The sequence below is a fragment of the Mus pahari genome, chromosome 4 (genome assembly GCF_900095145.1).
Source record: "Mus pahari chromosome 4, PAHARI_EIJ_v1.1, whole genome shotgun sequence".
In the NCBI taxonomy this organism is placed as follows: Eukaryota; Metazoa; Chordata; class Mammalia; order Rodentia; family Muridae; genus Mus; species Mus pahari.
The window spans coordinates 1614869-1630950 of NC_034593.1; positions in this window are offsets into that span (position 1 = coordinate 1614869).

Genomic DNA, 16082 nt, shown 5'->3' on the forward strand with positions numbered 1-16082 from the left:
TCCCTCTCCCTCACCCTCTCCCTCACCCTCTCCCTCCCCTTCCCCCTCCCCTCTCTCTGTATACATATACAAATTATACATATACACACACATACACATACACACACACACACACACACACATACACATACACATACACATACACATACACATACACATACATATACATATACATATGCATATGCATATACATATACATATAATGTGTGTGTGTGTTTATCTTAAATAAAGAATATATTTGACCTTCAAGTTTATGTAATGTTTATAGAGAGCAAGGACTTCATGCGCTGTTTCATCCCCCAATTCCATCCAATCACCATTTCAGACAGGAATGTAATGGTCGTCTGAGTGTTCAACAACAGGTCAACTCTGAAGGTGAGGATAACACCCCTTTTATTTATCAGATTACTGTATAATTGCCAATGATCTTTTGTAGCTACCGTCTCCGACCAGCAGAAAAGAAGCGACAAAACTGATGTCCTTCTCAAAGCAGTTTATTCAGGAACATAACTATGTTCAGTAAAAAGATCCCCCGACCTCTCTCGGCCATCTCCGTTTATACCCTCTAGTCCACTCCCCATCACCCTATTCCACGTAGGCACAGTTCATTGGCACAGGACTACATTCGTCACATCATCTGATCTTTCGTCGGGGTGCATCTGTGCAGTGCAGTTTAATGGACGTGGCTATCTTGAGGGATATGAGGAAGTCAGTTGTTAGCCATTAGACTTGGCGGCAGTCCCGGGCGCCATCTTGGGGCTGCGGCCAAACCCGCTCCTCACAATCTTTTAAAAGAAGGAACACATTTTCTAAACATCTTGTGTTTTATTTTGTCTGTTTGACTTTGAGGGGGCTGTTGTTACTGTTATTTTAGGGTTTGACCCTGAGCATTGCTTGCTCATAGATTGTGCAAAAGAATGAACATTATAGATCATATACCCCCCAGTTCCAAAGCTTTTGCCATGCATCCCCATCGGAGACAAACTGCTGCGTCACAGCTTAGCTTAAAGCCTTGACTTTATTTCTGGCTGTGGTTTTAGTTCTTGTGTAGAGAGCATCCTGCTCACTTCTATGCTCAGGTCACATGCAACGTTGCAGGCAGATGCTATACCTAATAAGATGAGTTTTATTGTTTTTATGTTTTGCTATTAAAAGTAGTAGTAATAATCCTCCCTACAGAACTTTAGTTATAACACAGAGCTTGAGAACAAGCCACAGGAGAGCATCACAGGAAGGAGAGTGAAAATGCCCCAAACTCAGAACTCACGTGTGTGCAACTGTCAAAAATAAACTCAGAACACACGTGTGTGCAACTGTCAAAAATAAACTCAGAACACACATGTGTGCAACTGTCAAAAATAAACTCAGAACACACATGTGTGCAACTGTCAAAAATAAANTGTGTGCAACTGTCAAAAATAAACTCAGAACACACATGTGTGCAACTGTCAAAAATAAACTCAGAACACACATGTGTGCAACTGTCAAAAATAAAAACAAATAAGTAAATAGATCAAACTTTATGATGAGAAATTAGCTTAGATCTCACATTTAAAATGTCAATGGTGGTTTCTAAATAGAAGTAATTAATTTCAAGCATGGGTTAAAAATATGCTTTTCCAAAAAATTATGTTTCAGGTCATTTAAGAGAAGAATATGGGGTATTCATTAGACCCTAGATTAGGAGAAAAACTTAGAATTCACCATTGGGGTTCCTGTAGCAGCAACCTCCCTTTTTGCCAATAGAGGTACAAATGGATTCAAAATGTTCATTAACAGATGAGAAACAAATGCATCTTTCTCTTAAACAGAGTCAAATAATGCATATATCACTAGAAAGTTTTAAGTGAGTGATATTTTAAGAATCTGAGCAATCTTAACTATTTTCCAATTTTAACTATGTTTCTTCTCACTAATTTAATATACATATCTATCATTGCAGTTCATTTATATCCATGCATTATAACTATTGAGATTCAGATTTTTCACATATCCCAAACTTGTTCTTTACATCTTCTTTAACTGAATGGTAAGAATTCTTTCTTTGTCTTTGGGATGTATTAGACTGTCAGAGAAACTGAAATAATGAGAGCATATTTGTAAATATATGAGTCCACCAAACATCTAAAGAAAATACATACAATATTGCATATACATTCCGTTTTATGTGAGCTTAATGCAAAATAAGATGTTCTGATAATAATTCTAGGCTAAGTGTGTTTTTAAACTTTATTATAGTTTTACTTTTTACTATTATAAAACTTTATATTAAAAACTAAAGCAAAAATATCTGCTGGATCCTGCAGATGCGACTGACTTCCCAATGCTACCCACCCACTAACAGTGTCAGCTATGCCCTTAAGCATGGATCACTGGCCCTTGACCCTGTATGTGTTGATTGTCCCAACCAAATCCTTGACCACAGGCACGCATTAAAATTCACACCAGTTCTTCTCAGCGTTTGTGGCTGAGAGTGAGGAATGTCAGAGTATCTGCTTGCACTGCCTCTAGTTCCTAATTTGGGGTAGACTGTCTGTGCTCACTGAGGACATTTCCTCTTTTTGAAAAATTCTGAGGAAAAGGATGCACATCTGAGTTTCATGATCACTGGCAGCCCTATTTTTGTTAAGGCACTATTTGGTTTGTGGAGTCATCTCACATTTGATGACAAATACTATCTCTAGTTCCTTTACAATCAGAAACTGTACAGTATAATAAGAAGGTAGGAGGAAAATATGAGTAGAGGAAAGTGGAAAAATCAATTTTATCTTCTACAATCACAGGAAATAAACTCTGTGTTATTCTGCTTTATTGCATTGGATCTGACTCATCAAATGTATGATATTTTACTTCACCAGTTTACTCATAAAATATCATGCATTACATTATAAGGTAAACTGGAGTTATTGGGTGAGTCATTGAGCTCCTCATCAAAGTTCATTTAGAAAAAGACATTACCCTCTATTTCTTCATAGACTATGAGAGACCTCGAGAAGAAAAATAAACTTTTTGGCTTTCTCAGTATTAGTCACAATGCACTTTTTTGCTGTGTAAAGGGCAGATACTTGGTCCCAAAAATAGAAGCCAATGTTCTAAGAATGAAAGGACTTCAATAATGTCACAGAAATTGAGATACAAAAAGAGATAGCAGTTTCTTAGATTCTTGTCCTAGGCACAGGAGACTGGAACACATTGCTCTCATAAAGACAAGTTTCTGGTTAAATTCTCCTGACCCCTCTTGTCCCACAGGGAATGATGCCTCTCTGAGTAAACAAAGCTTTTCCTGTCCCCTCACTTTAGAAGAGTATGTATAAAAAAAGTATCATACCTTGGTGTTCAAAGAAACCTTCCCAAGTTGAATGAGGAACTACCAAACTTAGCATTTGTTTTTCACTACAGACAGATGAAGCAGGGCATTCAGCTACTTAGAAACTGCATCCAAAATGTGAGAAATGATGTTTGTCCCCAAACAAAGTCATATGACAAACACATGTGCTTGTAAAAGAGCTCACTCCAAACCATACACTGAAGTGAAAAGAGAGTTAAAGATGTATTTTATTTGATGAGCCATGTACAAATCTTAGTGTATGTTCACAACCTCATTAAATATATGGCAGCCCCTTCGGAACAAACTGAACATGGTCCCAAACTTCATCAGCCTGTTTTGGGAAAAAGAACTACTGGGCAATCTGAGCTCCAAGCCGCAAGGCAACCACAGGAGCCACATGCATGGCTGGATAGATAAATTTAGAAACAGAGTACAGAGCCTGGGTGCTCCTTGGGAGTCTAAAGGCAGAGCAAGGGCCAGTTACTTGTGCTGTTACTCTGTTCATTTATAACAGTTTAAAAGGTAAAACTGTAAAACTACAACTGCTTCCAAGTCTACACCCTCAACTCACCTATACATGAGAAGCATTAATAAAAAAATCTCAGCTGGCAAGGTAAAACCAACAAAGTTCATAACTGCCAATACCCACATGAAAAGTTACGTATTCTCAGTAGCATAATAATTCTTGACCTGGGCCATCAATGCCCTAGCATCTTAGAGTGTCTCAGAACAGATTTCCTCCAATGATCTTGTGATGGTCTCTGTGGGTAAATGGATGTGTCCTTGGAGACTCAGGTCATCTCATAATTTTCTCAAACTTAGATTTTCATTGCTCTGATAACCTTTGAAAACTTAATACAAAATAATGTGGATCATCTGCAGGATCCCAATCTGCCATTTGACTTGTGCTTACAAACAAATTGATGCCACATGGTATTCTAGAGGGAAAAAGAAATGGCTTTAATATATAAACCATGTACTTACCACTAAATGAAGGCCAAATGCTGTCATGATTTACTGTACAAAAGAAGTTTTCACAGCATTTCCCAAAGGGCAAATTGGGGTGAACTGAATCATCACATAGCACAGAATAAAGTACCCCCAACAGCCCCTGCCTTCCAGAAGTCAGCAAAGGCTGTTCTTTATGCCAGCTTCCACTCCCATGACACACCTGGAGTAGAAAGATGCTAGGGAGAATCAAGAGTAGCTCATGGATGTTTACTAAAGACATAAGAAAAAAAATTAACCTTTAAGCAGGTAGCAAATTAGGAAGGCAAAAGATTGAGCAGAAACAACTGAAAGATTATTAACAGAGGCTTTGTAGCTTTGTATTGCAAATCAGATCTCTTGTTCTGGTTATCCAGTATGCAGCTGTTTTAGGTGTCTGTTCTCAGAGCAGGTCTAAACTAGGATTCCAAACTAGGGAAGCTTGCTACTGCTGTACAAATGTGAGAAAGATTTTAAGAAAAGTTACACATCTTAATGAAAATGGCACACAGATAAAGAGATAGGTTTAGTACAATCTGGGACATAGGGAGGAGCACTTGGCATCATGGAAAAGAAAATATTTTTATTTATTTATTTACTTATTTATTTTAATTTATTTTTTAAATGCCATATTTTATTCCTCCCCAACCCCCATATACCCGCTGTCTGTTCCACATTCCATACCTCCTCCCCACCTGCCAGTATCCACAATAATGTCCCCACCACACACCCTGTATCCATCCAGACCTCTAAATTCCTTGGGACCTCCAGTCTCTTGAGGATTAGGTGCATTATATCTGAATGAACACAGACCTGACAGTCCTCTACTGTATGCATGTTGAGGGCCTCATATCAGCTGGTGTTTGCTGCCTGTTTGATGGTCCAGTTTTGAGAGATCTTGGGGGTCCAGATTAATTGAGACTGCTGGTCCTCCTACAGGATCACCCTTCTCAGCTTTTTTCAACCTTCCCTAATTAAACAACAGGAGTCAGACAGATGCTTCTGTCCATTGGTGTGGGCCTGGGTACCAGAGGTTTTCCACGGAGATCTCTGTCCAGGCCTGGTGTGAGGGTTCCAGAGAAAGGAATCGAGTGCAGACAGGAAGAGTAAGTCTCTGCTTTGCCTTCCAGGTCGCTCATTAACTCTGAGCATCTCTGAACTGAGTCAGGTCTTGCTGGGCAGACGAAAAGCCAACGATCCAGGGATGAGTGCGGTGGGACCTCAGGTGGCTCTTCAGGAGAGAAGGCGTTGGGATCTCAAGTGGCTCTTCAGGAGAGAAGATCTCTTCTTACAGGTTACATACAGCTCTTCGAAAAAAAGACTCAGATGAAAGAATAGTTCTCACGCACCTTTAATTCCCTGGATGGATTTATATACAGTTCTGGGGGTGATTCAGGATTCGACCTCAGGTACCTCTCACTGGCTTGGACTGAAAGTTTGGGGGAAACCTTATTTGCATGTGGGAAGATTTGGTGCTGTTCCAACATGACTGATAGCCATGAGCCTCCCCTGTGAGGGCTGTGGGGGTGGTAACATCGAGAGGAGCCAGGAGTCCATAAGACATGATTGAATGCCTTCTGTCCCATGTAGGTGGAAATTACCACCCACCGAGTCCCACCAGGGTTCAAGACCTAAGCTCTGCTGGAGACCATCTGTCTGTGCATAGCCCATTGCCTCACAGATCCCCCTTTTCTTTTTATAAGGGAGAGGTGTCACCAGAATGTCTTCTATGTCAGAAACAGTTTGATACTGAACCAAGACCTGATTGGCAGTGATTTTTGCAATGCTACTCATCTGCTGCTTTAGAAACTGAATGAGACAGGGTGCCAAGAGAAGCAAGGCTCCAATGGCTAGCATGTGGCTAAGGAGAGGAAGAACCCAGGCTACCAAGGGTTTTGAGCACCAAGAGGAAGGGGTGTTGGGAGTATAGAGTGCCCGGAGGTTCCCCCTGAGTTCTTTTAGCATTTGTACATCTTGTTCTACCAGTCCAGATTCATTGACATAAAAGAAACATTTCTCCCCCAGCAAAATGCAAGTCCCTCCCTCCCTGCTCAGTGGTCAGTAAGTCCAGGGCTCTCTGGTTTTGGACAGCAACTCCTGCTAAGGAGGTTATCTGGAGTTGAAGAGACTCAAGTCTGTCTGTAGTGGAAGCTGTTGCCTGGTCAAGCTTGTCTTGGAAGTCACTGGCCAGATGTTGTGTTTGGATGAGGGCTGCTCCAGTGGTTCCTGTTGCACCCAGAGAGACAGCAAGGCCTAGTCCAATGAGTAGAGGGATGAAGATGGCTCTCTACTTTCAGCTTTCTCCCATCTGCAAGGCGAGTTCTTCAGGTTCATAGAGATAAACATGGGAGACAATTATCACTGGGTGCAGGAGCCTTGAAAAGGCTGTAGTGCCTTTGCACCAGAGGAGAGGGCAGGAGGGTTACCACATACTGATTTGGTGATGGTGATGTCATGGACACATGTAAGATGGGGTTTTGAGGAGGGTCATACAAGACAAAGGCGGGGGGGTAGGTCAAAGAGAGGAATGTCCTGTGCTTTCCTCGTGGGTAGGGGGTTCTATGGAGGTCGTGAAGGGAAATGTTAATGGGAACAGCTGCTAATAATGGCTGGGAGAGAGAAGCACAGAAAAAGCACTGGGGGGAGTTGGGGTGGTTTGTTAAGGAAAAGAGGTCAGCTGCATATTAGATGTACTGTAGCCAGGAGAAGGTAGCTCGCAGCTCCTTCTGAAACTGATTTTCCTGTTGGACAATATTAGCATGGGTAAAGGCTGATTTGGAGGCAGGAACAAGATCATGGGAGATATGCAGATTAGCAACTGGGTATTTGGCATAGCCATTGGGGTAAAGTTTACCCATGACTCCAGTCCGCCAACGTTCATCCCATGGATCACTGACGGAAAGCTGAAAATGAATTTTAAGGTTGGTGAGCATTGTGCCACCATGACTGGTGTATTCTGTTCTGCAGTTCCAGTATCTGCAACCTCCACAGGTGGAGACCTCCTAGAGACATTCACCTGTGTTTCTGTAAGGAAAGCAGAGAAAGGAGCTGGGCATAGTGGAGATGGAATCTGGGTGTAGAGGGATCTCACTCCTAGTTCAACATCCTTCCATTGGACAGTCCTAGGTCCCTATAACTTTGTTTTTTCCATTGTCGGTTTCCCTAGCATAGAATCTCCAATGGTAGGTTGGGAAGGCTAAGGAGAGGCTGGGAAGCAGCAGAATTAGCATGAAGAATGACAAAAACAGCCAAGAGAATAGAGGAGAGGGGGGCTTGTGGAGGGCACATGGCCTGGGCAGCAGTCACCAGGTCATAGATGTCCTTCCAGAAGATCTTGTTATCCTTCTGGATGTGGCGTTTCCTCTGCTTCCTCCTCTTCTGCTGTCCTTGATCTGTCAGTGAGAGACAGGCCATCTTCTTGGTCGGTGGGGTGGTGTTGGACATTTCTGGCAGGAACCCAGATAGGCTTAGGCTGGTCCTGTGGAAAGACACAAGCAAAACCCCTTCCAAATTCTGTCCAAAGGATCTCGCCATAGTACTAGAAGGGGAAGGCCTAATTTTGGTGTATGCCAATGGAGGGAGATAGGAGGATATTTGGAGTTTTGTAGAGCTAGTGAAGACAGGGCCGTTATCAGTTTTTATCTGTTGAGGAATGCCCATGATGGCAAAGGTGGAGAGCATATGATGAATCAATCTTTTTGAGTTTTCACCTATTTGGGCTGTAGCCCATATAAAATGTGAGTATGTATCTACGACAAAAACATATTTCTGACTACGGAATTGGGGAATATGGGTGACATCAATTTGCCATAAGGCATTGGACCTAAGGCCTTGGGGGTTGATGCCCATCATCTGTAAAGCTGGGGTGGTGATGAGGGATGCATGAGAAGAGCATGTCTTTATTACCCTCTAGAGTTGAGCAAGAGGGATGTGGGGGAAGCGGGCATGAAGCCCCTTTATATTTGTGTGTGTGCATGAATGAAATTGATCTGCTTGTTCATTGGAGGTCATGAATGTCCCTGTGGAGGCAGTTTGGTCAGCGAGGCGAACCTGCTCATAGTACCCTGCTGGCTGAGTTGCCTGCTATGCTCCAGTAGAAAAATCTTCCTGGCCAAAGAGTTCATTAAAGTCCCATGGAGTGTCACCTCTGCTCTGGTTTTTCCTGACATGTTCACTGCATTCATCTTGAAATAAGGCTTCCCATTCCAAAAACATTGGTGTGGAAAACGCAGAACGACAAACATCTCTCCAATCATGGGGACAAATATCTCTCCAATCGTGGGGGGATTTAAGTTGGCAGTATGGTTCTATAGGAGAGATTTTGTCCAGGGTGAGTAGATGCCATCTTCCTTTACTGCCTGTCTGAGTTATTTTAAGTCTGAGGCTTGGAGTGGGTACCAATTAAAGGGTTTATTTCACCTGGGGTTGATATTAACTGGGAAAGCCTGTGCAGTTTGGGCTTTTAGTTTTGTATCAGACTCCTGAGTAGCATGGGAGTTGGGATTAGTTTTTGTAAGAGAGACTCAAATATTAAAAAGTTGTTGGGTGGTAGATTGTTAGGGGTAAGGGACTACAAAGTTAGGCAGGGCTTCATCTATGAGTTTTGAAGGTATTTCACTTTTATGGCTTGGAGAAGGGGGAGGAGAGATGCCTCTCTCTGGGGGAGGTGAAGGTGCTAGCTCCTTTGTTTTTTTTATGGAGCCTTGCCTTTGAGTGGGAGAGGGAGGGGCCAGAGGAGCAGATGGTTTAATTACTTTTTCCTCTGAGGCATAAGGAGGCAGGGGTGGGTAGGTGGGTTTTATTTCTCTTATTAATTGCATAAGAGCTGTGAGATCTGAAATGGAGTGGTTTTTAAGACCGTGATCCTTGGGTTCATCTGACTAAGGGCACTCAGCAGCTGTGTTGCTATCAGTCTGTCCTATTTTAGACGGCCCTATACACTGCCTAATTGCAGCTATGATTGGCAAGAAATCACGGGAGGGTGTTTTTCCTTCTCGGGTATCTTTGTTTATGATGAGAGAAGCTACTCTGATCCATGAGTTCAGGCTATAAATATTATCATTGGCCATGCAAGGTGCTATCTGAAGGACTTCCTCCCAAAATAAGGAGGCTTATTTTTTGGCTATCTTTATTCCTTTGTGTTTTATTACGGTACATATTTCCCTGGTCAGGGGTGATTTTTTATGTGATGGTGAGTTGCCCATGATAGAAAAGAGGAGAAGCGCTTGTCCAATGGGAATATTCCTTTGGCCTATTTGGCTTTGGGGGATTCCACAGAGGTCCAAAGCGCTAAGCCTTCCCAGAGATTTAAGAATTGGCAGCCGCAGGTGGGCATGGTGGCACACACCTTTAATCCCAGCACTGTTGAGGCAGAGGCAGGCAGATTTCTGAGTTCGAGGCCAGCCTGGTCTACAAAGTGAGTTCCAGGACAGCCAGGGCTATACAGAGAAACCCTGTCTCGAAAAACCAAAAAGAAAAAAAAAGATTTGGCAGCCGCCCTGTGGCTCTTAAGTGACTGATGCACTACCAGGTTTTTTGTTGTTGTTATTGTTGTTTTAAAGAGAAGTTAGTCTTTGCCAACACCTATTGCAGGATTTAGACAGAGGCCTGAGGGACCTTCGGCCAACACCAGAGAGTAGCTCTACCCAGGAGGCTTCAGCTGTCCCTTTAGCTTGTCTAAATCCGCGTGACAGACGCTGACCGAAAGCACAGTAGGAACAGATTGTTTCCAGAGGTGTGGGGGCTCTCTTTCCGGCAGTATCCATTCAGTGCGGTCATATTTGTTCAAGTCCCATGTTGTGGAGCCAGATGTGGGCCTGGGTACCAGAGGTTTCCCACAGAGATTCTGCCCAGGCCTGCTATGAGGGTTCCAGTGAAGGGAAGGGAGTGAAGGCAAGACTAAATCTAGTAACTCTGAGCCACTCTGAACTGTGTCGGGTCAGGCTGGGCCAATGAAAAGCCGACTATCCAGTGAGGAGTGTGGTGGGACCTCAGGTGGCTCTTCAGGAGAGAAGATCTCTTCTTACAGGTTACATACAGCTCTTCGAAAAAAAGACTCAGGTGAAAGAATAGTTCTCACGCACCTTTAATTCCCTGGATGGATTTATATACAGTTCTGGGGGTGATTCAAGATTTGACCTCAAGTACCTCTCACTGGATTGGACTGAGAGTTTGGGGGAAACCTTATTTGCATGTGGGAAAATTTGGTGCTGTTCCTACATGACTGATAGCCATGAACCTCTCCTGTGAGGGCTGTGGGGGTGGTAAATTTGAGAGGAGGCAGGAGTCCATGAGACATGATTGAATGCCTTCTGTCCCATGTAGGTGGAAATTACCACCCACTGGTCCCACCAGGGTTCAAGACCCAAGCTCTGCTGGAGACCAGCTGTCTGTGCATAGCCCATTGCCTCACACATTGGTTGGGTACATATATTTACATCCGACTCGTGGAGCTCCTTGTTAGGTCTTACAGCTTGAGGTCATGCTAGGTCCATTTTTGTGAGCTCTACATGTAGCCTCAGTAATAGTGTCAGGCCTTGGGACCTCTCCTTGAGCTAGTTCCCACTTTAGGCTTGTCACTGGGCCATCTTTTCCTCGGGCTTCTCTCCATTTCGATCCCTGTAATTCTTTCAGACAGGAACAATTGTGGGTCAGAGTTGGGACTGTGGGATGCCCCCCCTCTCGGTCATTTAATGCCCTGTCTTCCTGCTGGGGGTGGGCTCTACAAGTTCCCTTTCCCTACTTTCAGCATTTCATCTAAGGTCCCTCCATTTGAGTCCTGAGAGTCTCTTACCTCGCAGGTCTCTGGTGCTTTCTAGAGGACCACCACACGCAATGGTTAATGCTCTAAGATCAAGAATTGATAAATGGGACATCATGAAACTGGAAAGCTTCTGTAAGGAAAAGGACATACTCAATAAGACAAATCAGCAACCTATAGATTGGGGAAAAAAAAAAAAACAAAAAAACTTCACTCACCCCACATCTCATAGAGGGCTAATATCCAAAATATATAACGAACTCAAAAAGCTAATCTCAAATATATATATATATATATATATATATATATATATATATATATATATATATATCAAACAACCCAATCAAAAAATGGGGTATAGAACTAAACTGAGATTTCACAACTGAAGAATCTTGAATGGCTGAGAAGCACCTAAAGAAATGTTCAAAGTCCTTAGTGATAAGAGAAATGCTAATCAAAACAACCCTGAGATTCCACCTTACACAAATTAGAATGGCTAAGATCCAAACAACAGGTGACAACACATGGATCTAAAGTCACTTCTCATGACGATGATGATGGAGGACTATAGGAAGGAAGTAAATAATTCCCTTAAAGAAATATAGGAGAACACATCCAATTAGGTTTAAGAATTGAACAAAAGAATCCAGGATCTAAAAATGGAAGTAGAAACAATAAAGAAATCAAAAAGGGACACCACTCTGGAAATAGAAAACCTAGGGAAGATGTCAGGAGCCATTGATGCAAGAAATGTTGAAGTTCAATAGCTAAGGGCATGATCTCAGATTCAATCAGAACTGTGAAATGGCTTGTAAGTTTACCACAACCCCACCCAAACTCAAGTTTCCATTGCAATTTAGATCCAGAGAATGGTGTGAATAGCTAAAGAAGAGGATGAATGTGCAGCATAAACATATCAATCTTCATTGCAGTTTATGATCAGCTGACCAAGAATTTTATCCTCTAGAAAGTTAGGCCAACCATGTTCTGAATATTTAGGATTCCTGCTTCATTCAGGCATAAATCTGTGGGACCATCTTCCTCCTCTCCAAGTACATTGTGCTTAGGAAGTACCTTGTGTGTCTCTCTTACTTTGTAATGTATTTGCTGATTTCAGTGAAAAATAGATGATAGGGTAGTTATTCATGTATATAATTCCTTTTTCTTTTACATTGCTTAAAAAGCAAAATTTTATACCTTTATTTCTCCAGGTAAGGATAGAAGCAAGGCAGAAATTACTTAAAGAAAAAAATGACATTAATATTTCAGTTTGAGTGTTAAAAGTAGACAAAAATTTGCAATGTAACAGGATAATGAATTCACAGCTAATATTATCTATGGTGTTTTATCTCAATGTACACTTGAAAAATATTAGCAATTCATTTTTAATGTGAAGTAAATATGCAATTTAATATAAAATATTTAAAATAAAATTAAACTAGCCACTATGTTTGTTTCATTTTGTTGTATTCCATTCATCTTACCTCTTCCTTGAAATTTCATTCCATAAGCATGTTTTATTAATGAGCTATTAATAAGCATTCACTTAAACATGACTGATTTAAAAGTATACCTAATTTTAAGTAAGTTATCTGCAAATGTTCATTTATTGAATTCATTGAAATTTAAGTTCTCATTTGTATAACTGGCGGGTGGATTACAGATGTGTGTGCTTGTTTTATTACTATAATGAACAGGGCTCGTATGTGTAACACTAATTAAAATTCTGCTCTGATCCATATAGCTGAGGCCTCGCTCCCAAATGAATTGTTTTTAAATCTTTATACTAAATTTATTATACATGTGCATGATAATCAAAGTATTTATCTTTAGTATAGCAAAAGGAAAAATTAAGTTCAGACTTTTTAATACAGCAGGATACATTTTTGGTACTCTACAGAGGGAATTAGTCATACAACTCCCAGTAACTTTAATAGAACTTGTATGGGCGAACACTATGCTGAAATTCCTAGGAAGTTAATGTCAGTAGCATTTACTAGCTCTTCTTTCTATTCTTCTTTGGATCTCTACTTTGGGCTACTTTTACTTTCTCACAGTCCACAGAGAAAACCAGTCAATAAAAATGATTAATATAAATGTTTCAATGTTTTATAAGTTCACATTTTCTATACATCTGCCAAAAAAGTTTAAAAAATGAAACCAATATGCATAACATTTTTTATTCTTTTTTAAAATTTAAATAACAAGTAAATTAAACTAAATGAGAGTTTATATACATATGAATTTGTGTTGTGTAAATATGAACATTGTAGATTCATTACTTTCATAAATTTCTTTTTTAAATTACTTTTTTTTCTTTTACAGTCCAGTGGTTGCTCCCCTCCTGGTCTGTTCTCCCATGTAGGAAGTGGTTATGACTCTCTGATTGGGAATCTGTGTGTGAACCCTGAAGGTACTGTTCCCCAATTGGTTATTGATTTATCAATAAAGATGCTAGCAGCCAATGGCTAAGCAGAAGAGGCAATACTTCGAGTTTTCCTCTCAGGTAGGCTAGCAGATGCAAGGGATGCGAGCAAGAATTTGCCATGCTTAGGAGGGAGCATTGGCTATCTCCCCAACTGGGTTTGGATAGCAGACAGGAGTTTTGAGACCAATTGAGCTGAGGGCCAATTTAGGGTGCTGATCTGGGAGTGAAAAGAAGGGTACAATAGCCAAGGAAGTCTTAGAAGAACCTGGCTAATAAGCCAAAGCATACCAAAAAATAAGCTCGTGTGTGTGTGTGTGTGTGTGTGTGAGTGTGTGAGTGTGTGTGTGTGCGTGTGTGTGTGTGTGTGTGTGTGTGTGTGTATGTGTGTATGTGTGTGTGTGTATCTGTGGATCGAAGGGAATCTGGTCGGGGCTGGTAGTATGGTTCACCGGGAATTTAAGGCAGGGTAGTAGGAACTACATCCTATAATCCTACAGTTTACTTTCATTACTTTCTAATGCTCATTCACATTTTGCATTCTCATTTGAAATTAGTAACAAAGTCAAAGAATTTAAAATTATTTTTAGGAGGCCAACACCTTATCCATTCAGTTAGAGAGACCTAGAAAAGAGCAGAGAAAAAAAGAAAGAAAAGAAATCAAGAATAAAAAGAAGTCAATAAAATGCGACCAAATGATATTCTCTTATACCATTAGATAGGTGTCTCGCCCAATTATCATCCGAGAAGTTTCTGCTGACAACTGATAGAAATGAATACAGAGACCTACAGCCAGGGAACCCGCTGAAGAGAGTAAGGCAGGGTTATACGAGCCAGAAGATACCACAAGAACACAACCCATAGGATCAATTAACACAAAGACTGAACCACCAACCAGAGAGTGTGCATGGGACTGACCTAAGCCCTTTACATATATTATAGTTGTATAGCTTGGTCTTGTTGTAGGACTCCAAACAATGGGAGCAGGGACTGTCTCTGACTCTTTTGTCTGCTTTGGAGAAGCTTCCTTACTACTGGATTACCTAATCCAACCTTTTTCTGAGTCTTTATGCCTTGTTTAATTATAACTTGTCATGCGGTGTTTGGCTGAGAATCTTGAGAAGTAACTGGAGGATAACAGGATCTGAGGGAGAGGAAAGGTATGGGGATGGACCAGGAATAGAAAGAGGGGAAACAGTGTGCAGGGCATACTATATGAGAGATTAAAATTGAATGAGTTTGGGTTATTATATTTTATTCTTTATATTTGAAGCAAATATTTGTATTTCTGCAACTCTATAAATTGTTTTTGTTAAAATATTTTATGCTACCCTTTGACATTACTGAGAAAAGATCCAAGAAATAATTAAAAGGAAAACTTAATGTCTTTTTTTTATTTTTATTAGATATTTTTTATTTACATTTCAAATGCTATCTTGAAAGTTCCCTATACCCTCCCCTCGCCCTGCTCCCCTAACCACCCACTCCCACTTCTTGGCCCTGGCATGCCCCTGTACTGGGGTATATAAAGTTTGCAAGACCATGGGGCCTCTCTTACCAGTGATGGCCGACTAGGCCATCCTCTTCTACATATGCAGCTAGAGACACGAACTCTGGGGGTACTAGTTAGTTCACATTGTTGTTCCACCTATAGGGTTGCAGACCCCTTCAGCTCCAAATGTCAAAAAGAACCCATGTTTTCATAAATGCTATCAGTAGTAACATCCTATAATACAATACAATCTTCCTGAAACTGGGACAAAGTTATAATTTGTATGCAATTTTTACGTATTTAGCATTTTCACTCACACTTAGGGAAAAAGGAAATTAGTAAATATTCTTCTAATGTCAACTTAACAAAGATGTTCACAACACAATTAAATTTGGAATAAATATAGTGGCTATCAATTAACTCTTCTCACATTCAAATAGATCTGTCTATATTTAGAACTTCAGAAAATTAACAATTTAAAACATTAACATTATTCATAAAAGGAGCTGTCAATGTAAACTTCAGAGAATTTTGTTTTTCCTTACATGGGTATGGAAAAAGAAAACAAAATTGAGTTTCTCAGTCATGGTTTGATCACAATGCATGACATTTTAATAAGGGAACTAATAAAAATGGGGACATTACTAACTAACATAATTGCATATTAATCAAGTAGTTCAGGAATAAAAAGATTAGATAAATTTAATTAGTAAATAAGGGAAGTTTTCTTTTTACAATATTGGTTGAAGAACTGGGGAGATGGATCAGTATATCTGATACTTTCTTTGATTACAATTAAGCTTATTTGTTTCCTACACTTGGGTGTTCCGTGTTGGGTAAAAAAGATCACATGATGTCCTTTCATGATCTTTTCCAACTTTAGAAAATGTTATATTCCTGCCATCTTGGATTGAATTATTGAATGAGGAGTTAAAGAGGGTAGGGAGTAAAAGAAGGGGAAGGAGGAGGAGAGGGAAGGGGGGATAAACAACTGAGAGGACAGCTTTTTTTTTTTTTTTTTTTTTTTTTTTTTTTTTTTTTTTTTTTTTTTTTTTTTTTTTTTTTTTTTTTTTTTTTTTTTTTTTTTTTT